The following is a 23,065-nucleotide window of genomic DNA, read 5'->3' as shown; positions in this document are numbered from 1 at the left end:
TGGGTTCCTGTGGTGCTTAATGGGATGCTGTATGGGAGACTACCTGTTCTGTGTTCACCATAAATGTCACTATGTCTCTCCCTCCTTCACCCCTTCATGCCAAGAGATGGGGAGAGACAAGCCGTCAACTTGTCTTGATCGCGTCAAGTTCCTAACTTGGGGATATCAAGAGATTTTAATATTTACCAGCCTCAATGGAAACTTCCTCCATGCCCCAATTAAATTCTTCACATTGCAGCTTGAACTCTCTCCCTCGGGTTTATTAGCCAATGGAGTTGTAGAATAGAGAGGAGCAAACTTGGCAAGATCACCTTTCATCTGACGTTTCTGTAGACTTGATAGCTGCCATTCACTGTTGGAATGGCTAAAAAGCATCCCCCCAAAATCTGAATAGGATAATCATTTGCTGCCAGACAGCTCTGGGCATCTTAATCTACATGTTACTGCCTCCTGCCTGTTGGCCAAACACCTGAACAGCTGTAGGCTATTCCCCTATTTGACAATGCTTCTGTAAACCCTACCCTTTGAAGTGTAAGTCTCCACCTTGCCTTAGGACATTTGTGTTAAAAAAAAAAAAAAAAAAAAAAAAGCACAGGGTCCAGAGGGAACTAAGAACTAAGAATGAGAGTCTTTAGCTCCTTTAGCTGAAGCTCCTCTGACCCCCAATGCCTTTCAAAACTATCTTTTGTCATTGGACTCCTACTTGATCTATGCACAGCCTTTCTCCAGATTGCTGAACCCTTTGTAATGCTGAGACAAGAACCCCGGCACCCTCCCTACATCCATGTGCTACATCTCTGTCATCCTGGGAGAGAATTCCCGACACCAGGCCTGGCTTTAGGTTGGACTGTCTTTTTAGCTGCCTCTCCCATCACAGCGAGGGCCCGGGAATGCATTTTGTGAGTCACTTCCATTGTCCTAGCTATTTCATGGCTGAACTAAATCTGGTGCTTCATCCCAATCTTCCCACTAATGAGCGTTGAATGACTGTGTCAAATGCTTTCCTGTCTTGTTTCAAATGTCTGAGACTGACTGTGCATGGCAAGAGTCCCTTCGTTTGTGGGAAATAGCAGGAAAGTAGGAGGAACTGAAGAGAACATCTTTTTATTTTTCAGATTAGGAAAACCGAAGCTCAGAGATGCCCAAGGAGGCACCAAAGCCATGAGTTAGTCAACGAGCTGCGTTTAGTCTGAGCAAGAAATGGGCTGCATTTCGTCTGCTTGTCCATCCCCAAACTGATGAAAATAATTTATACAAATCAGGTCATTGTCTCTGAATGTGTCCTTTAAAAGCAGGCGTCGAGGTCACTAAGGATGGGGAAAGCTTAACATTACTTGAGAGAGGAATGTTAACTTACTTAACATTACTAAGGCAGTGGTCGGCAAACTCATTAGTCAACAGACCCACATATCAACAGCACAACGATTGAAATTTCTTTTGAAAGCCGAAAACCAACTTCTACGCATGGGTCACGAAGTTTCAATCACACTGTACGTGCGTCCACACGTGGTATTTTGTGGAAGAGCCAGACTCAAGGGGCCAAAGAGCCATATGTGGTTCTCAAGCCACAGTTTGCCAACCACTGGACAAAGGCACCAAATTGGCAACCAAGAAAAATCAGCGCAAAAAAATAAGTAAACCATTCTTTTTCTACCTACCAATAATAAAAACAAACAAATGAATAATTGGGACATTATGATAGTGTGATGGTTGAAGTTATTGGTCATTAAATAGTTACCTCCTTCCCTATCCCACTGTGGCTAATTTCTAGCCTAGGCTGATGCTGGCCTCACCAGGTGACTCGCTATGACCAGAGGAATGCTAACAGATGAGATTCGAGTAAGGGGCTTAAGTGTGCCTGTGTCCTCTGACTTAGCTTGCTGCTCCAGCGACGTGAGCAGACTGCAGCCCAGCCATTGAGTCTTACCCTTGGCCCTGGAATAAACGTGCATGGAACAGAACTGAGCCCAGCCAGCATCCCAGGGCCAAGCCCAGCCGGACCCCAGTTTGAGCAGAGCTGCCCAGTCAAGCCCATAGCATTGCAATCAACCTGTAATCTAGAACAACAGGATGTACATGCGTCTGGGGGTGTGGTTTCTATGCAGCATCGCGGTGGCCATAGTTACTCGGGCATATAACTAGTCTTCGAGCATGAACTATTTGACAGCCTGTGTGCAGCACTTTAATGATTTCACTTCACTTTGATACTAACACCAATAACAGTAATAGGTGGCATGATTTAACCCAGTATTATAGATGATGACCTGGAAATATGATAACAAGTGGCTCGAATATGATTTGAATCAATGCCTTCCTGATTCCAGCATTTTTGTTAAGTCTTAACTGTGTATTCTTTTCTTTTTAAATCCTCACCTAAGACGTGGCACCTGTCAAGGTCAAGTGCAGGGCTTCTCTCAAAGCACATTCACCTTCTGCACAGCGGAACTTAAGTGGGGTTTTATCAGGCAAGTATCACAAAAAGGGAATGAGCGGAGGAGTTGAGTTAATAATCCACTCAATAGGTTTATGATGTGGGAGAATTAGTTCAAACATATGTAAGTATTTTGCAAATTGTTCTTCCCAAATTAATTTTTTTACTACAGTATTCAGAAAGATCAAGTTGTACTGTCTCATAAGCCCATGAGCCTATGGTTAGTTACACTGTTGATATTAAGCACATGTGTGTTCATTCTATTTCACATGTCATTAGCAGCATACCTCTGCAGACAAAACGGCATAAGTCTTATATTAAATTGATGACAATCTAATTGTATCAAGGGAAGTATGTCTTATAACAAAAACCATTACAGATGTGCTAATAAATAGAAAACACAGTAACTGACTCAACTGTTCCATCAATTTTCATAAAGCACAAAGGTCAAAAAATCAAAGAGAATCAAAACTCTTTCTCAGCCTCAACTCCATGGGCAGCACGTTCCTGCTATCAAGGCACGTCATGGGGGCGTTCCTCTGGTTCTTCAGATCAGAACTCGGACACACCCACTGCCGAGAGCCAAGGACTCAGCATTTCCATCTTCCCCGGCCAGACCGACTCCCTCACAGCTCCTCAGCACCGCCATCGCAACCCCAAAGCCACAGACCATGAGCAAATGAGCGGTCATGGCCGCCTTCCAGGAAAAACGTATTGACAACAGCAGGCAACGGCGGGATGTGGCCCTCGGAAGGCGGACACCGGCCTGGCCCGGGAGACATTCTGAGTTTGCACACCAGAGCACAGTGGGTTTTCTCTGTCCTAGCCCTAGACCTTAATCCGTAATCACTAATCCATATTCCCTAATCCTAACCCTTACCCTAAGGTTAACGTTAAACTCATCAATTCATTAATCTCATCATAGCATTAATCCCATAATTTTATTAAACCCATCATCTCGTTAAACCCATCATCAGTTTGTGCTTGGTGAGGCCAGCGTTTGGAGGGTACCAGGCTCCGGGTGGGGTGTCTCGTAGTCATTTTGGCGTGAGGGGGACACTGATCACCTTTTTTTGGTTAGTTCTGTGGGTTTCCTCCTTGGTTGCCCATGACAGTGACCCGGACAGGAACAATATCCATCCCAGACCAGTAAAATTCAGTGAGATTCTGGTTGCAGAAAATATTTCTTTGGAATTCATTGAGTTTGAGCCTTCCTTCCTTCCTTCCTTCCTTCCTTCCTTCCTTCCTTCCTTCCTTCCTTCCTTCCTTCCTTCCTCCTTCCCCTCATTCCTTCCTTTCTTTCCCTCTCTTACTTTTTTAACTTTCTGTTTCTGCATCTTTCCCTCCCTTCTCTCCCTCCTTCCCTTCTTTCTCCTTAATATTCAGACTTAACATTACAAAGGAAAGAGAAAGCCCGAGTGTGGGCTTCAGCTGTCCGAGTGTGTTCAATCCACCACCTTCCCTCTGCTCTCCAGAGCATCATCTGATTATATCACTTCAGAACTTGGAGAGTTACTATGGTAACCGTTTCCAACCTTTCCCTCCGAAAAGAAACCCTCCTGCCCTGGGAGAGATCACCTGCATGGTAGCCATCCAGCTGTTTGTTCTGTTCCCGTTTACGTCAAGGACCTTGCCAGTGACCTATGACCTGGAACAGCATCTGGCTGATTCAGGGCGGGGCTTGGGCCCACTCTCCTCCATCCCTCTTCCCACCCCTCCCCGACCTGCCTTTACAGTGTGCAGGTTCAGCACACAGCAAAGTCTCTTTACAAAAATACCTGGATTTTTTTTTTTTTAATTCCTGTCCTAGAATTTGATAGATTCTCTCCACCACGAAAGTGAAGTTCCTTCTTTATTGGCTTGCCAAAAAGAAAAGAACCAACCCCAACTGCCTGCCACTCACAAGAGCAAATGTGTTCCATTTGGCACATAGGAATCCTGCTACGACTGGAATTCTGTGCATGTGACCCAAGAGGAAGGTTGGCCATAATGCTTTGCGAGGTTAGTGGATGGATGATGCCTCACTTACCCCTCTGCTGCCTTCTTACTGTCACCATCCCTTCTTCCCATCACTGAGGCCCAGCATTTGCCTGTGGCCATAAAAAAAAGAGATTAGTCACTTAATGGTGAGGTGATATATTAATTTGGTCTCTGACATGAATAGCAATTTCTTTGTATGGCTCCCTATTTATAAAATTGAGGGGCCTGTCTGATCTACTTCTTTCTCCCCAGAAGTCAAGGACAGGGTATGAGACTCAGCCATGGATGCTACTTATATATTGAATGAAGTACTTTAGGTTTCACTTGCAAACCAAGTTAAACATTGAAATTAAGATACAATGAAGTCCATGTTGCATATGATCAGGATTGTATGCCCATTAATACAAGCCTGGGCTAAGCTGGTGGGTCATTAGTAAGTAGAAATGTAAGAAAATGTACTACACGTTTAAATTAACAGTCTTGCCGAAACCGGTGTGGCTCAATGGATAGAGCATCGGCCTGTGAACTGAAAGGTCCCAGGTTCGACTCCGGTCAACGGCATGTACCTTGGTTGTGGGCACATGTGGAAGAGGCAGCTGATCGATGTTTCTCTCTCATCGATGTTTCTAACTCTCTATCCCTCTTCCTCTCTGTAAAGAATCAATAAAATATATTTTCTTAAAAATAATAAATAAATTAACAGTCTTCAGGGAACCAGAGCCCAAGATAATAGTGACAATGACTTATAATCATTCGTGTTGAGACTGACAAACCTGAATAGCAAAAATCCAGAGGGAGTAAATGACTACCCTAGAGTCTTTGCAGGACATTAAATCAAGAGAATTTATCATTCTCTATCTTATTTGGACAATGGTTTTGGAATTGCGGCAGCCTTCACCCCCAGGATAAGAAAAATAAAGAGTGGCAATCATTGTTAGCAGCATTATCTGCTTTTCCTACTTTAGAAAAGCTTACATAAGACACTGAAAATAAGACAAAACACTGGGCTGTCAGATTCAAGTGCTTCCCGCCGAGAAGATGGATGCTGGGACGCGGTGGGAAGGTTTTGAGAAGAGGGCTTGCTGAATACCTGTGTGTCTGACAGGACATGGTTAGAGCCTTCCCCTGGCATCTTCACTGCACTTAGCCTCATTACAGCGAGTTTTACGGGGATAAAAGCTGGCGAGACACTTTAGAAAATTGGATGGCATTTCAGGATTTTTTAAAAAAATAGTTTTCAGGGGCACAGGTGGAGAAATTATCTCGCCTATTCATCCCTTTGTTAACAGTGGGAAAATGTCTTGGTTTAAATATTATAAAAGCACAAAATGGGAAAACGGAGCCACTGTATAACTTGGATAACAGACAACATTTAAAACCTGGAGAGTATTATGCTAAGCGAAATGAGCCAGTCAGAGAAAGATAAGTATTAATAAAACTACCATACTTACTAGCAAAAAAATATATATATAGACAAACAAATTGATAGACCAGGCCACCAATCCCGGGATGTGTGACTGAGATTTATGGATGCATTTTTTTTTCTCCAGACCATTCCTGACTTCCTTTGGCAACATATGTAATTAGCTAATTCCCTTCTCTGCTGCATTCCTCATACTATCACTGCCATCTGGGTAAATGAGACCAGAAAGGCCAACATTAATTAAGAAGGACTGGGAAGTCTGCCTTTATTAAATAGGAAACAGAATAGCAGAGAGGGTCAAGATGGAGAATAAACTGCCGTGTGGAGAAGGCTGATAAGAATCACTTGCCTAGCCCTAACCAGTTTGGCTCAGTGGATAGAGAGTCGGCCTGTGGACTGAAGGATCCCAGGTTTGATTCCGGTCAAGAGCATGTACCTTGGTTGCAGGCACTTCCCCAGTGGGGAGTGTGCAGGAGGCAGCTGATTAATGCTTCTCTCTCATTGATGTTTCTCTCTATCCCTCTCTCTTCCTCTCTATAAAAAAAAATCAATAAAATATATCTTTTTAAAAAGAATCACTTGCCTAGATTTACAAACATTCAGAATTATTTAATAGGCATGCCATATTGTGCTATTTCACATTCTTTTGGGAGGTGTTTCCACTTCTTTACACATTCCACCTGCAGTTCTGAAGTCATCCACCAGTTCATTATTTTGGAGCTGGGTGTTTGAATTTCTAAAGCCTACAGGTGGACTTGCTCTTGGAACTGATCGCCTGGACCTCTTCTTACCGCCAGTGGCTCAAGGAAAGAGTATAAAATGCCATAACTAACTTTCAAGTATAGTAACGGACCAGGGTCAGCAGATACTAAACACGGGTTTATAAGAACAGGACGTGTAAAGGCTGGGTCACTATGGTAAGCAAGGTGTGTTTATATGTGTTAATATCTCCCATAATCCCACCCTGCAGAACGGTGGCTAACATGTGCATCCCTATACTCTTTGCTCCAGTCCTTTCTCAGTTTGCCTGCGCACATCTGCAGCTATGTCTGAGTGTGTATGTGCACACTGAGTGTTTTTTTATATATATTTTTATTCATTTCAGAGAGAAGAAGGGAGAGGGAGAGAGGGATTGAAACATCAATGATGAGAATCATCGACTGGATGCCTCCTGCACGCCCCCTTCTGGGGATCAAGCCTGCAACCCAGGTATGTGCCCTTGACCAGAATTGAACTCAGGACCCTTCAGTCCACAGGCCGATGCTCTATCCGTCATCCAGCCAAACTGGAGATGGCCACACTGAGTGTCTTACTGACTAGTCCCATCTCTTGCTCCCTCTGCTAACAGCACAGTCACTTTTCTGTAGGAGAACTGGTCTTTCCCACATTATCCACATGGACCTGAGAGGGGCTGCCAGTCAGAGGGCCCACAGGTGCTGGGGATAAAGCCAGAAATCACATGTGTCCTTCCCGGGGAACTGTATACATGCTTGCACTGGGGGAAGTTTATTTTTCCACATGCAATATGTTTATTATGTTACAAATAAATGATAAATATTGTAAATAATATTATAAATAACATTGGTTAATATTACTCCACATGACAATGGAATGATGTTAGCTCATATTCATTTTAAACCCTGATAATAAATTATTTTAAAAGGTTTAAAAAGGCCCAGCCAGTGTTGCTCAGTGGTTGACCTATGAACCCGTAGGTCATGGTTTGATATCTGGGCAGAGCACATGCCCGGGGTTGCGGGCTTGATCACCAGTAGGAGGCATGCAGGAGGCAAGCGAGTCGTGATTCTCTCTCATCATTGATGCTTCTCTCTCTCCCTCTCCCTTCCTCTCTGAAATAGATAAAAACATACATTTTTAAAAGGTTTGAAAGAATTGGGAATGTTAAATGAAACAGAATTGTCTAATAATCAGAGACCTCAAAAAATATCCGCAGCACTTAACCACGAGGTCATCGTTATACGATTACATTGCAATAACTTGTATGTCATGCAAGTTCTTCCTAAACATCATTTATATGTTCCGTGTTTGCCCTGATAAAGAAATGCTGCCGGGAAGACTAACATTTGCTTTATTCGATGCTGCACGCAATTCCTGCTGGTAGTATCAAGGCAATTTGCATATACAATTTACAGGATATTCTGCAACCTTTCTGGTTTACTGCTTCAGTAGACATGATCAAATTATCCTCTCATAGTAACCGTTAAAAATAAACAGATGATCTATTTTTCTACCATCATTTGGTCTTAACACACACACACACACACACACACACACACACACACACCTGTGTTACGTGATGCTGGAAGCGAAAACAAAGGTACATATTCTGTTGGGTGTTTTGTGGGAACGAAACAACAGCCTCAGAAGAAATTCCTTCCAAATATTTGTTTTTCAGAAGTGTTACTGGAGATAAACTGATTTTTCAAAGTTAACAAGATCTGTATCAAGGCCTTTGATTTTCTGATTTGCTCTGATGTTCTCACGTAACTATGAGGTCCCCAAGGTTTTCTTTTCTCTTCTCTATTTCGTACTTATTAAATTTTTTTATTGATTGATTTAAGAGACAGAGATGCAGGGAGAGGGTTGGGAAGGGAGAAGGAAAGGGAGAGGTAGAGAGAGAAAAATTGCTTTGTTGTCACACTTATTTATGCATTCATTTCTCACAGGTTCTGGACCTTTCTTTTGGGGAGCCACCATTCAACTACAATGCCTTAGAAAACTATCTATGTTTTCCGATGGTCTTAGGCTCTACAGAAGCTTTTATCTAATAGCTTCCCCTTAGAATGTAGGCTTCTGATTAAATTCATTAAAATGCCAACTCCCCCTGGGGTGTGTATGCCTGATTAAAATACTTGAGCTGGTACCTACCCACCGCTTAAAGTGTAAATAAAACAACAGTACACTCTGCACACTGTAGTGTGTGTGTGTGTGTGTGTGTGTGTGTGTGTGTATACATGTGAAACAGACAGCATCAAGATTATTCCTCCCTGTCACACAGATGTGTTAAAAGAAGGTTGTGATCGAACCCACAGCACAATATCGTGTTTTAGTGATGGATCATTGACATAAAACAAACCACAAGACAGTCTACCCCTGGAACTCTCGCCTGACACCTGAGTTAATGGGGTTACACAGCAAGGCAGACCCCCAAGGCTTACAGGACGTAACCAAGTCTACATACTCAGTTCTAGCTCAAGGAGTGGTTTCCGATTTCCCCCCTGTACACGGCACAGTACCCAGGCCCCTCGAAGGAGGAGTGGGTATCCGTTATTTGAGACATAATAAACATGTCAATGGCAAACACTGAGAGCAGACTCTGACCTCCACATCTGCTCTTCCCTGTCGGGGAGCCCACTGCTGGGAGGCCTCTAAGTACACAAAGGGAGCTGCTCTGAGCCCTGAGCCACTGCGCCCAAAGTCTAACATAATTTGCATGGCCTGAAGCAAAATGAAAATGTGCCACTCTTTTTCAGAAAGCATTTTAAAAAGCTGCTTTTTTTTTTTTCTTCCATGATCTTTCACTCAACCTCTATGGGGTATTTTTCCTTGCTATTTACCTCTGAGCCCCTTGGGCACAGGCCTGCTCCAGGCGTGAGGCCTGACATTTCACAGATGCCCAGGGCACTGCCCTGTGTCCCCGTGAGAAAAGTCTCAGTGCACCTGCTGGAGCCCCTCCCTCCCTGAGCCTGTGTCCAGGGCAGCAGCTGCTCCTGAGTGGGGGCGGGGAAGCAGGCAGCCAAGACCAGCATAGAGAGGGGGTTCAGGCAAGACTGCTCCTGACCTGGGGCTCCGAGCTACGTGGCTTAATATTTCATCTCATTTCATCTCACAGTGCTATTGCCCCATTTTGTAGTTGAGAAAGTTGAGTCTCGTGGTACGTGCCCTTGACCGGAATTGAACCAGTACCCCTTTGACAATGAGTGGAAGCTCTATCCACTGAGCCAAACTGGCTAGGGCTAAATAATTTATGTAATCTAAAAAGAGCAAGAAATTCGTCCTAAGGAGCACAGGATTTGATGGAGTCCTTTGGCTTAAGGCAGAGGTCGGCAAACTGCGGCTCGAGAGCCACATGCGGCTCTTTGGCCCCTTGAGTTTTTAGCAAAGGCCAGCTTAGAAGTACCTTCTCACTGGAAGTCTTGAGCTGGAGTCAAACACGGTTATGTTGAAATGAGATTTCTCGTGTGGACAGAGCTTCGTCTCAGAGACTGAACAACTTTCACCCCAATTTATCTTTAAAATCTAAAATCAGCCATGGGGCAGCTCCTGACCCCTCAGAGCACAGCAGCTGGACACACAGCTGGAGGTCAGCAGTCCTACCCTCCCTGAGCCAGACAGAACCCAGCACTGCTTTTGTTACAAGCAGGGAGGGAAGAGAGGGAAGGAATAGAGGCTGGTAAACTCTTGCACTGCCTGGTGCTACTCTGGTTCAAATCCTAGTCTGTGCCAAGGATGATCATGACACAACTATCAAATCCAACAAGATGGCAAAGAGGGGAATCCTGCTTAGTCATCACTTGGTCATGACTAAGAGAATTTATCTCCTTCAAAAAGAGCAGAAGAGCAGGGACCCTTACGCCATCTCTGCCCACCGCCCCTCTCTCCTCTTTGAGGTTCACACTGAGCCTTGGTCCCAGAGGCAGAAAGGAACATTTGGGGCACGAGGTCTCCCCTTCCATCTGTCCCTTCAGGGCACCTATTGCTGAAAACAATACACAGACTTGGGCGGGGGGGGGGGGGGGGGGGGGGGGGGGTGGTCCTGCAGCCAGAAGGCAAACTAAACAAACGCGCAAAATGCTTGAATCCAGGGAGAGGAAGGGAGAGGAAGGGACGCTGCCCCCACCCCCTCCTCCATCCTCTGTGGTTGCTCCACCTCCACGCCCTCCGCTGAGCCAGACACCGCTGCCACTCCGTCTCCTGGGCTCGCTCTGCCCCCCACCCCTCCACGGTAACTGTGATCCACCAGCTCTGCCTCCCCACCCACTCCAAAGAACAGTTTGAAAGATCCATTTGGATGAAATGGCTTGATTACCACAGGGAGACAATTGGCTGAATGGAGTCAATTATCTTTCTGGTGACAGGTGCCCCCGTTGAAGTCCGGGCACCTGCTGGCATAATCACCGAGGCTGACATTTGCAGGTCCTTATTAAAAAGGGAAGAACGGAGTGCCGGGCCTGCATTTTTGTGGTTGTTTGTGGGTTTTGTTTTGTGTTTGTTTGTTTTTTAAAGCAGGGCAGAAGGGTGAGAATGATCCGCAGCTGCTGGGCCATTACCTTCCCATCAGCTAACAGGATGGTGAGCTGGGCCCTCCCTCCGCGGCTGCCAGGGCTGTGAGAGGCCCTATCCGAGCCAGCGCTGTATGACCAGGGATGAGGAGGGTAGTGAGCTCTGGGTAGCCGAGCAGAACCGTGCTTCTAGGAGAGCATTCAGATGTGAATATTCAGCGAGATGAATGAGGGGAATGGGGACTGTCTTAGGAAGACAATTAGAGAAATGTCGCATATGAAGGATAAAGATGCTGAGCTCAGTGCCAGGCCGGTACTCCTACAGCCCCTCCGTCTCACCTGTATTCTCAGCCTATTCTACTCCTGCTCCAGTCCCCCTCCCTCTGCCACATCCCTATGTCTTCCTTTCCCATGCCTACCCGGACGGAATGGACCTGTGGTAGTTAGATGGCTAGGGTACCAGTGGGTGGTGGCAGCAGTGGGGCTGTCCGAAGGTCCCAGGTTCGATTCTGGTCAAGGGCACAGGCCCGGGTTGTGGGCTCTCTACCCAGTGGGGTACTTGCAGGAGGCAGCCGATCCACGATTCTCTCTCATCGTGGATGTTTCTAGCTCTCTCTCCCTCTTCCTTCCTCTCTGAAATCAATAAAAATACTTTTTAAAAAGAAAAAGAAAATCCTGTAATTGTGACACCTCAGACCAGCCCGGGTCTTGGCATTTAAACTGTGGCAGGGGCCGAAACCGGTGTGGCTCAGTGGATAGAGCTTCGGTCTGCGGACTGAAAGGTCCCAGGTTCGATTCCAGTCAAGGGCATGAACCTTGGTTGCAGGCATGTCCCCAGTGGGGGGTGTGCAGGAAGCAGCTGATCGATGATTCTCTCTCATCGATGTTTCTAACTCTCTATCCCTCTATCTTCCTCTCTGTAAAAACTCAATAAAATATATTTTAAAAATAAAAATAAACTGTGGCAGGGGGCCTTGGAGCCAGCCGATCCAGCACTGGGTGTCCTTGGGGCAGGTCAAGAATCCCAAGCAGTCTTTCCAAATCCTCAGTAGATGTGTTTCCCTAATAGGTATAACTATAACTTCTATAGATGCAAAATTTCAAATTTTTAAAAATACTTTTATTTATTTCAAAGAAAAAGGGAGAGGGAGAAACATCAATGGTGAGAGAGAATCATGGATGGGCCGCCTCCTGCATGCTCTCTACTAGGGATCAAGCCTGCAACCCGGGCATGTACCCTGACCCAGAATCAAACCGTGACCTCCCTCCTGGTTCATAGATCGGTGCTCAACCACTGAGCCACACCGGCCAGACAAGAATTTAAATGTGAAGATGGTTTACGTTTAGAAGTCTCCTGGCCAACCTTTCTGCTCTTTGCCTCTTTGCCTCTCTGCTCCCGGAGGCTGTTTGTCAGGCCTCTCAGCAGAACGCCCCTGCGATGAGAAGGCTCAAATGGAATTGGGGTTGTAATTCCAGTTGATATATGTTGATTTAAACCTTGGAGGCCAATCCAATAACTCATCAGGTGGAAAGGCGTAAGGGAAGCGGAGCCTTCAGACTTACTGTGTGATTAACCTTCGGCAGAAAGAAAGAGCTTAATAAATGGGCAGCATCTGCTACACTCTTTGGGTGATGGATTTAAGAAAAAAAAATTAGGAAAGTCTATGGCTGTCAGGGGATTGTTTGGGAGACTCTGCTGAATCGGATCAGCGTGTCAACAAATCACCCCCTGATGAATTCCGTAATGACAGCGTTTATCACCCTGCGCGCTGGAGAAAAAATGCGTGCATGTTGGATTGGCTGTAACATGCATGTTGAATGGGAAGGACACAGCTAAGGGCTGGAATACACTGTGTTTGCTGGGTGTAAGCAGAGCCTCTATTTCTCCGTCCCTCTGCGGAGCTCTGCTGTAAGGGCTGTGCTATTACAGAAGGAGTTATGTAAGCGGGCGGAGTGCTGTTTGTTGCCAGTGAAAATGGCCAGAATGATGAGCTCTGTAATTCTGTTAGTCAATCTGAAAGACGCTGCAGGGAGGGTCTGGAAAGGCGACATCGAACTCCCTCGGCCAGTACTGTGTCAGGGGTGACCGGGGGCATCCAGGAAGGATGTTCTCTCTGATGCCTCGGATGGGCCGGACCAGATATTTCATAGGTTGCTCCTTCAGAAATGTCCATATGTTCACATCTCCTCTAATTAAGGATGATTAGGACATTTTCAAATTTATGTTTGAAAATTATATTGAGGGAGGTGGGTTCAAAATCTTTAGAAAGCTGTTACTAAGGGGAGGTACCATGGAAGGGCGTTAAAAACGTGTCTTTGGCTTCGGCCAGTGTTGTTCAGTGGTTATGGGGTTGGCCCATGAACCTAAGGGTTTGAGTTCAACTTCCAGTCAAGGGTATGTACCTGGATTGCAGGTTCCATCCCAGCCCTAATTGAGGCACGTGCCAGAAGCAACCAGTTGATGTGTCTCTCCCACATCAATATTCTCTCTCTCTCTCTCTCTCTCTCTCTCTCTCTCTCTCTCTCACTCCCTCCCTACCTTACACTCTCTCTCTGAAAATTATGGAAAAAAATATCCTCAGGTGAGGCTTAACAACAACAAAAAAAGAAAGAAAAGGATTGCTAAGAATAATTTCAATAAACAGAGGTTTCCCCAACATGCCCGACCGAGTGTCGCTATGCGATAAATATCGGTTAATTTGATGTGACACCACCATCATTCTTGTGCTCCGCACATCCCGAATTAAGCCTCAGATATTTCCTCAACTATTTTAATCAGAACCAGATGGAGAAGCAGCAGAGACAACACATCTAATAATCTAGTTTACATCAGTGCCCAGAGGAACCGAGAGGTCTTTTCAATCTTAGTTTCCATAACTCTACAGGCGCAAGAATGCTGGGACAAATGAGGCCGCTCTGCCTCTGGGGGCACGGGGTAATTCGATACAAACAACCTTTTCCCACAAGGGAAGCCAGGGCCGTGACTCAGCACACCAGCAGGCAACAGACTGGAAGAAAGAAAAAAAAAATCCTCCGTGTGCACTTCTGGAGTTGGGATTGAAAGCTGCCTGCTCTGTCTGGTCCCCTCCTCATCAGATCGCCCACAATGCAGGAGGTGTCCTGTTACAGCCTGGCTCAGCCCCCTCCGAAGCGATAAGAATACGATGTCAACACTGTGCCCACAGAGGCTCTCTCCATGTCCCTAATACCTGGGCAGTGTGCACCTGCCCAGCATGAGGGCAAATGTCGGGGCTGGGAGTGGGGTGGCCCTCAGCAGATACTGTACATGATTGTGTCATACTGTTCAGATAAGAAGTATTTATTGGAGTAAGAAGAGGCATCACAGTTAGCTAACAGCAGTGATTTCAGTCATAAGTGCATTCATGAAAACTTGTAGAACCAGGAGGAGACGGCAGATTTGCAAAATGTTTTTGAAAACTTGAATCATTAGATTATCTCACAGGACACTTGGAGCGGACTGAGGGTGACTGGGTTTTAGCAGACTGAACTGGGTGTGCATCGGGGTTATGGGACCTTTCCGCGTGGCAATGCTGTAAGGAGAAAACCTACATGCAAAGGAGAAGTCGACAGAAGTGGAGGCAGAGAAACACCTAGGGAAGCCAGCTCCCCATCGGACAAAGATCTGGGAAGGAGCTTGCCTGGCAGAGCGAAGGCAGGTTTCTAAGAGACTGGTTGTGTGAAAAAGAATTTTACCCTTGCCGAAGCTGGTTTGGCTCAGTGGTAGAGCGTCAGTCTGCGGACTGAAAGGTCCCAGGTTCAATTCCGGTCAAGGGCATGTGCATTGGTTGCGGGCACATCCCTGGTAGGGGGTGTGCAAGAGACAGCTGGTCGATGTTTCTCTCTCATCGATGTTTCTAGCTCTCTATCTCTCTCCCTTTCTCTCTGTTAAAAATCAATAAAATATAAAAAAATAAAAAATAAAAGAATTTTACCCAACAGTCATGCTCAGATACCACAGGATGTTATAGAGAGAGGTTCGAATTGTGGGAGTGTTCTCTTTTACTTTACCTCCTCACTGAAATTCTCACCTATCTGGGGTGGGGGGACAACTTCTGTTAAAAAACCTGCCCTGCCTGTATGGCTCAGTGGTCGAGGGTTGACCTGTGAATCAAGAGATCATGGTTCCATTCCCGGTCAGGGCACACGCCCAGGTTACGGGCTTGATCCCCAGTGGGGGTCATGTAGGAGGCAGCCGATCCATGATTCTCTCTCATCATGGATGTTTCTCTCTCTCTCCCTCTCCCTTCCTCTCTGAAAGCGATATATTGTAGATGACATAGATATAGATATAGATATAGATATAGATATAGATATAGATATAGATATAGATATAGATATAGATTTTTTTAAAGAAACCTATGCTTTGAGAACTGAGGATGACACCACCTGAGACAACAGCAGCAATAGCAAGACCACTAGGAAGCCAACGGCCCTCCCGAACACATCCCTCCGACGGTCTCTTGCCCAATGGTTATCTTGTAAAGCGGCCTTTGGCAGAGAATAAACGGAAACTAAAACTCTACCAACAGCTGCTTTCCCTAGAGCGTCACAGCCAGAGCCAAAGCCAGAGCACGCAGCCTCTTCCTCGGGGGCCGGGTGTGAGTTAATTACTTGTGTTGCCTCTGTGGTGTTTTCGTTGGGAGCATATGGTATTCCTCCTACTGTGGCCAGAAGTGTCTTCTGTGGATTATCCTGGGAACCTGAGCACCATATGACATTGCCTCCATAGGTAAACTGCTTCCAAATTCTCAACAACCGAATTAGACATCAACTTTCCGTTCCAGCAATGGATTCGGTCACTAATGCGGGCTGAACAGACATTGGTGGGCAAAAGTACCCTCATGTTCTTGCTACTAACATGCTCACGCGGATTTTTTTATTGAGTTTGTGGGGGCCATTGGTTAACAAAACCACCCAGGTTCCAACGAAACATCATCTACATGCTACATCGTGTACCCACTGCCCAAAGTCAAGTCTCTTTCCATTTCCATTTATCCCCCCCGCCCTTCGCCCTCTGCAACCTCCCCATTACCCTCTCCCTCTGGCTAGCACCATAGAGACCAAAGCACAGATACAAAGAGCAGACTGACAGCTGTCATAGGGGGGTTGGGAGGCGGGGTGAAAAAAAGGTGAAGGGACTAAGATAGAAAGATATATACCTCACCATTATGTTTACTAAACAGAAGAGTTGCAGTAGCAAAGGATGGGTTACTTTGATCTAATTGAAACATGAGATCAAGACGTTTTGTCCCTCCTATCAGACACACAAATCCTGCACCTGCTGTAATTGCTCCACATCTGTTGCCACAGGTCCTCCGAGTCAGATTCAAGAGAGAATCATTGATCGGCTGCCTCCCGCAAGCCCCACTCTGAGGATCAAGCCCACAACCCAGGCACGTGCCCTTGACTGCAATCGAACCTGGAACCCTTCAGTCCACAGGCCAACGCTCTATCCACTGGGCCAAACCAGCCAGGACTATTTCTTCCTCTTCTTAAAATAAGGTCCACTGGCCTCTATCTAAATCTGGGTAAGTCCCCGTATTGTGCACACTGTAATCTCTACCCCCTCCCCCGCTCCGCTCCATTGCTGTGTGGAGTCATGAAGATTTGTACAACCTAAAACTTCAGAGCAGGCGATGCCCCTAGGTGAGGGACAATGGTCTGATGGGAACAGGGAGAACTGGAGGACACATGCCCAGGGAAAGGGGGGCAGATGCAACTCAGCCTTTGCCACTTGGAGCCTGAGGTCTAGGTGCTATGATGCCTCTTGGGTTTTTAATGTCAAGTAGTTCAGAAGGTTTCTAAACACTGACCCATTCCACATATCACTGGCCTGTGATTTCCGCTTTAAAGAGAGAAAGTGAACGGTAAACTGCAAATGCAACCTGATCTTCATTGTCCACATCCCAGCTACACAATTCCTTAAATGACTTGAGCACTTTGCACGTAATGGAAAGCTGATCATGAATTTCTCTGTATACAAAGGGAACATACTCGAGCAGAAAGGGGGAGTATTTCTTGACTGCATAGTATTGAACACTAAGTTAAAATAAAGCTTTGCTTCAAGCTACATTTATTCCATAAGAAATGATATGAAAGGAGGCCAAGTGAAGGAGCCGAGAGTCTAGCTCTTTAATCACCATCCTCGCTATTGCTAATTGAGGCTTCAGTGCACAATAAAGCCTCAAGAAGAGGCTTTATTCCCTGAGGTGCAGGAAAAGAAATATATAACACATGTCTCCTTCAGATGAAAAATTTCACATGTTTGAAATTAAAAGTATCGTCGATTGCAGCAAAAGCAGAGTATGGCATCTAAATAGAAAAGTGAAATCCAGTAGGGGAGGTAACAATAGTCATTGAATCATAGAGGTTCAATGACAAAATCATTACTACAGGTTTCCCCATGAGACTTAGAAAATCTGTTTGGCCCAGCTGGTGTGGCTCAATGGTTGAGTACCAAGCTATGAACCAGAAGGTCACAGTTCGATTCCCGGTCAGGGCACATGCCTGGATTGCGGGCTTGATCCCCACTGTGGGGCATGTAAGGAGGCAGTTGATTCATGATTCTCTCTTATGAATGTTTCTATCTCTCTCTCCCTCTCCTTTCCTCTCTGAAATCAAAGTATTTTTTAAAAGTCTGTTTCTCCGTGTTTTTAAGCAAAATAATGAAAGTAAACTGAGTTAGCTTAAACCAGTCTTTCCTTGCTGCTGTTATTGAATCAGATTCATGATTCCACTTGGGTGGTATCAGAGTTAAGTGATTTGGCCATTCTGACCATCAAAATAACCAGATGTTCGCCTTAATTGCTTGGCAGTTGATCTGGGGTTTTTTTTTTTTATGATACAGTTGATTCATCTGTGCATTTTGATTTGGTACCCAAGGTAGAGATGCTAACAGAGGAAATTTTTCAGCATGTGTAGAAAATGTTCATGGACACTTTCCAGCTAGTGTGCTGAATTTTGTTTTTTCTTAATCATAGAGGTAAAGAATGCAAAAAAAAAAAAAGCTAAGTTTTTGCACAAATAAGCTAAATTGTAGGGAGTGCTCATTGCTTTGTGGCACACCTGTTAATGAATATTAATCAGAACAGAAAGTGATTGTGAAAAGGCAAGCATCTGTCTTTAAAGTTCAACGGAAGGCTTTTTATTTAAAAACATTTGTTCAAACTCATGACCAAGAACATTCTGAGTGAATATACATTGATTACCTTCTAAAGATACATTTTGCCCCATTATACTGCGATTCTATGTGGTATTGGCTATGATTAAAATACGGTCTCAAGTATATACAAAAACATATTTTAGCCCTAGCCAGTTTGGCTAAGTGGATAGAGCGTCAGTCTATCGACTGAAAGGTCCTGGGTTCGATTCTGGTCAAGGGCATATACCTCAGTTGCAGGCTTGATCCCCAGTCAGGGCACCAGTGAAAGGCAAGCAATCAATGTGTTTCTCTCACATCAATGTTTCTCTTTCTCTCCTTCCCCCTCCCTCCTCTTCTCCTTCCCTTTCACTCTCTCTAAATCAAAGGTAAAATATCCTCAGATGAAGATTAACAACAACAAAAAACATATTGTAGAATAGCAGAAGTAATAACAGTTATTAATTAATAAATTATAAGTTCATAAATTTATTGTATGAAGCCAACCCCACCCCACCCCACCCACCACCTCCATCCCCACCGCAAGAAGAGTTTCGCACAGTGAAACATAAGCTCCCCACTGGGCTAAGCCACTGACACATTACAGTTTACCTCCTTCAACCGCCACCTTTACCTTAACCTCTACAATATTCTACTCAAATCTGGAAATAAGTCTCTTTGTCAAGAACATCACCGCACTCAGGGAATTCCTGGGGAAAGTTCTGATCCACGGGCTACCAGGATTTATGACAGCCCCTCTGTGACCTCTCTCAGAAGTCCCAGTAATATCAGAAGCCATGCGTGTCCCCTCATTGTTTTATTTTTATTTTTGTCCTCTATATCATTTCATTGGCGGTGGAGGGGGAAAAAGGAAAGGCAAGATCACATCAACATGATAAGAGGGAAAAAGCTATTTATTAACTCCTCCCTTAAAAATATATATATATATATATATATATCGGACATGTCTACATGGAAATTGAATCCACAGAGGAGTGGTAAAGAGGAGGAAAGAACATGATTTAATTTATTCTTGGCTGACAGGAAACTGAAATCCGTATGGCTTTCATCTCTCCGGCACACGAGACGGGCTGGAGAGCCACATCTGGGAGAAGCATGCTCTATGTCAAACTGATTAGAAGAGTCAATATGAGACCTCGCCTCTTTCTCTTTAAGGGAGGCAGACTCCATCATCCGTTGATGTCTCTGGCGGGCTTAAAGGAAGGCCTTAATCAACTTGCCTTATAACCTCGGGGCGTTTAGGAGAAAAATCTCTATTTGTTTCCTTAGTCAGACTGCCGAAGCATGAAATGGGATGTCTTGTCCCGCTGCCTTTGGTGGAAATGCCATCTATTCTGTTTATTTATTTGGGTGAGGAAGCAGGAGAACTGTTGCAAAGTTATATGTATTGCCCGCTGACTTTGAGTGATATGGTCCGAATTGCTAGAGAGAGATAGGCAAACGCTTTCAACCAGAGAAGATTGGTAGAACAGCTTTTCCTCTCAAACATGGGGAAATAGCCCGGCTGGTGTGGCTCAGTGGGTGAGCATCTACCTAGGAACCAGGAAGGTTTCTAGCTCGATACCCAGTAGGGGGCATGCAGGAGGCAGCCAATCAATGATCCTCTCATCAATGATGTTTCTATCTCTTTTCCTCTCCCTTCCTCTCTCTGAAATCAATTTAAAAAATACACACACACACACACACACACACACACACACACACACATGGCAAAACATAGTCATTGAATCGGCATCTACCCAAGAATGATAAGAAAAATTTTTCAAATTACTTCCTTTTCACCCAACTTCTCTGTGCTCCTTAATTGGCAATATTGCAAACATACGTTCCAAGCATCGTCTGAAAAAGATCTTGTGGCTGAATGGACAAGGGCAAATACGGGCTGGGGGAGGAACTGTGTGGGGACGGGTGAATGCACCTGGCCAGTGTTGCTAAGTGGTTAGAGAGTCTGCCCATGGACCTAAGGGTCTTTGGTTCAATTCCTAGTCAAGGACACGTAACTGGGCTGCAGGTACGATCCCCACACCTGGTTGGAGTGGGAGCAGGAGCCAACCAATGTCCCTCTCACATCAATGTTTCTCTCTCTCTCTCTAAAAATCAATGGAAAAATACCCTTGGGTGAGGATTAACAAAACAACAACAATAACAACAAAAAGAAAGCCTAGGTCTTGGCAATGCCCTAACGGCCTGCCAGGGGCTGGGAATGTGTGTCTGGCCTTCGGACATTTGTAGTGGGGAGAAACGGTCCCCCGGAAAGACTCCAACTGGGGAGTTTCCAAAACATAAGAAGAGGTCCCTAGCAACAGCCATAACAATGACTAAAGCTCCCACTAGAGGCGCATTCACTTTGCTCAGCTGAACTGAGGAGAACGAGGAAGGGAAGGAGGTCAAGGGAGGTGAAGGTAAAAATCCACAGACCAGAGCCACTCAGGAACAGCTCTTTTCGGAGAGATCTGCGGTTGAGATGAGCTTCTGCATCATCTAATGTACACGTTTAGCTGCAGGAATAAGTCGCATTTGAAACATAAAATAAACATGGACGACGGAGGGTGTTATGAGAATATGCTGTTTTTATTTTTAAGGGCATTTTAGCTAATAAGGAAATATAAATTTCAGGATCCATAGTATAAGGTAAACTTAGAGATCTAGTCTGGAAATTTATTGTAAGACACACTTAGAATCTGAACAGGCTACCCAACGCTCCAGAGGTTTAAGATGATATGTTTACATACGGAAATAGCAGATGATCTAGTTCAACACAATCCACTGATTTTTAGAGAGAGTGGAAGAGAGAGTGGGAGAGGGAGTATACATAGAATATTAAGTGCCAGTTTTGAAGAACTCACAATGATTTACGACCTACTTAATTAATAAGAGGAAATAAAAAATAAAGTATCCATCCGCTGGAAAATGGAATGAGTGAACATGGAAACACGAATATTCTATACGCTGAAAACAACTGCTTTGCATTCTGAGAGCAAAACAGACCTTCACCCTGGCCAGCCGGTTTGGCTCAGCGGCTGATACACTGTGACCTGGCCACGGGCACACACACAATGCTGAGGACCAGAAGCCAGCTGCAGTGGGATTCCCGCCCACTGAAGGAAAGGCCTTCAGTGACCAGCCCTCTCACCCCACCCCCTACCTGCACACACATGACTGGTCTGTTGCTGTGTTCTCTGGCTGCAGATGTAAAGGAGAAAACCACTTTCTCTTTCAAAGTCAAGTATGACTACAGTAGCTCCAAGTCATGGTAGACTTGCAGTTACCATTGGGTGGCTCTTTTTTTTTTTTTTTTTAATATATTTTATTGATTTTTTTTTTAAGAGAGGAAAGGAGAGGGATAGAGGGTTAGAAACATCGATGAGAGAGAATCATCGATCAACTGTCTCTTCTTGCACACCTCCTAACTGGGGATGTGCCCACAACCCAGGTACATGCCCTTGATCAGAATTCAACCCGGAACCTTTCAGTCCACAGGCTGACGCTCTATCCACTAAGCCAAACCGGTTTCAGCTGGGTGTCTCTTTAGTTACACCTGAGCACACACAGTAATTTCCCCCAAAGGATGCTCATGGAGCCAGGGCCAAGCGGTCCAGAGGGGGCTTTATTTTAAAACACAGCCTGTGCCTAGATGTTCCTGCCTCTCAACCTCATCACCCCGGTCTCCAAGATAACCCAGTGGTCGGCAAACCGTGGCTCGCAAGCCACATGCGGCTCTTTGGCCCCTTGAGTGTGGCTCTTCCACAAAATACCACAGCCTGGGCGAGTCTATTTTGAAGAAGTGTTAGAAGAAGTTTAAGTTTAAAAAATTTGGCTCTCCAAAGAAATGTCAATCGTTGTTCTGTTGATATTTGGCTCTGGTGACTAATGAGTTTGCCAACCAATGCACTAGCCCAAAGTCCCAGCATCCCTAGAGGTCCCTTATCTGATTTTCACTCCCCGATACAGGACATCTAAGCTGAATATTCACCTTTACATATACGTTTTTTTTAACCACGCATATTTTTTCTAACAACTTAGAAACATGCCAATAAGAATACTGGCACTGCTCTCTGCCGCTGATATGCTGCTATCTGGTGATGGCTGAGCAGGTGCAACAATGACACAGCTTCCCGACTTCCTCCTAAACTCTGAAGTGAGAGTGCATCTCACAGAGCCAGATGGGCCGCCCATGTTCTGGGGAGAAGGGGGACACTGCAGGGAGGGGGGAAGGGAACTGGGAGGGAACTGGGCCTCCAGGAGGCTGTCCTGGCTAGCTCCGGAGACCCAGCCTTCCTGCTAGCTCAGAAACGCAGCTGTTCAACCTCAGCAGCTTCCGACCAATCCCTCTGTTCTTCTGGAATTTCAAAGAGGAGGGAGCCGTGTGCCAGCAGCTTTGTGGCGCACGTATCCCTTTGAATTGTGAGTTGCGCGCTGACCCACGGGGCACGCACCGCATCTGTCTGGCCCACACAGCGATCAGCACGTATCCGATGATGATCTGAATGGGTGATTTAGTGAGTCCCAGGCCTCAGCCCTCTCCTGTTTCAAGAGAGCCAACTGTAAGAGAGAGCAGCTTGCACAGCCCGTACACTAAGGTTTAGCACATCCCCGTGCCTAGTCCCGTCCACGGGACGGTGAGCCAGAAAATCTGAGTTCAACGCCAAGCGCTTCCACGTGGACTCCCTTACTCAAATGGCTCAAGTGCTCTCACTCGGATCCTTCATTTAACGAGGGCAGTGGCAGGCCAGGCAAAGAGAAGTAAAGGATGTAAGAGGCACCTGAGGATATTTTTCCATTGATTTTTAGAAAGAGTGAAAGGGAGA

Source organism: Pipistrellus hanaki (genome assembly GCF_964339955.1).
Source record: "Pipistrellus hanaki genome assembly, chromosome: 21".
In the NCBI taxonomy this organism is placed as follows: Eukaryota; Metazoa; Chordata; class Mammalia; order Chiroptera; family Vespertilionidae; genus Pipistrellus; species Pipistrellus hanaki.
Note: the sequence above shows the minus strand (reverse complement) of the source record.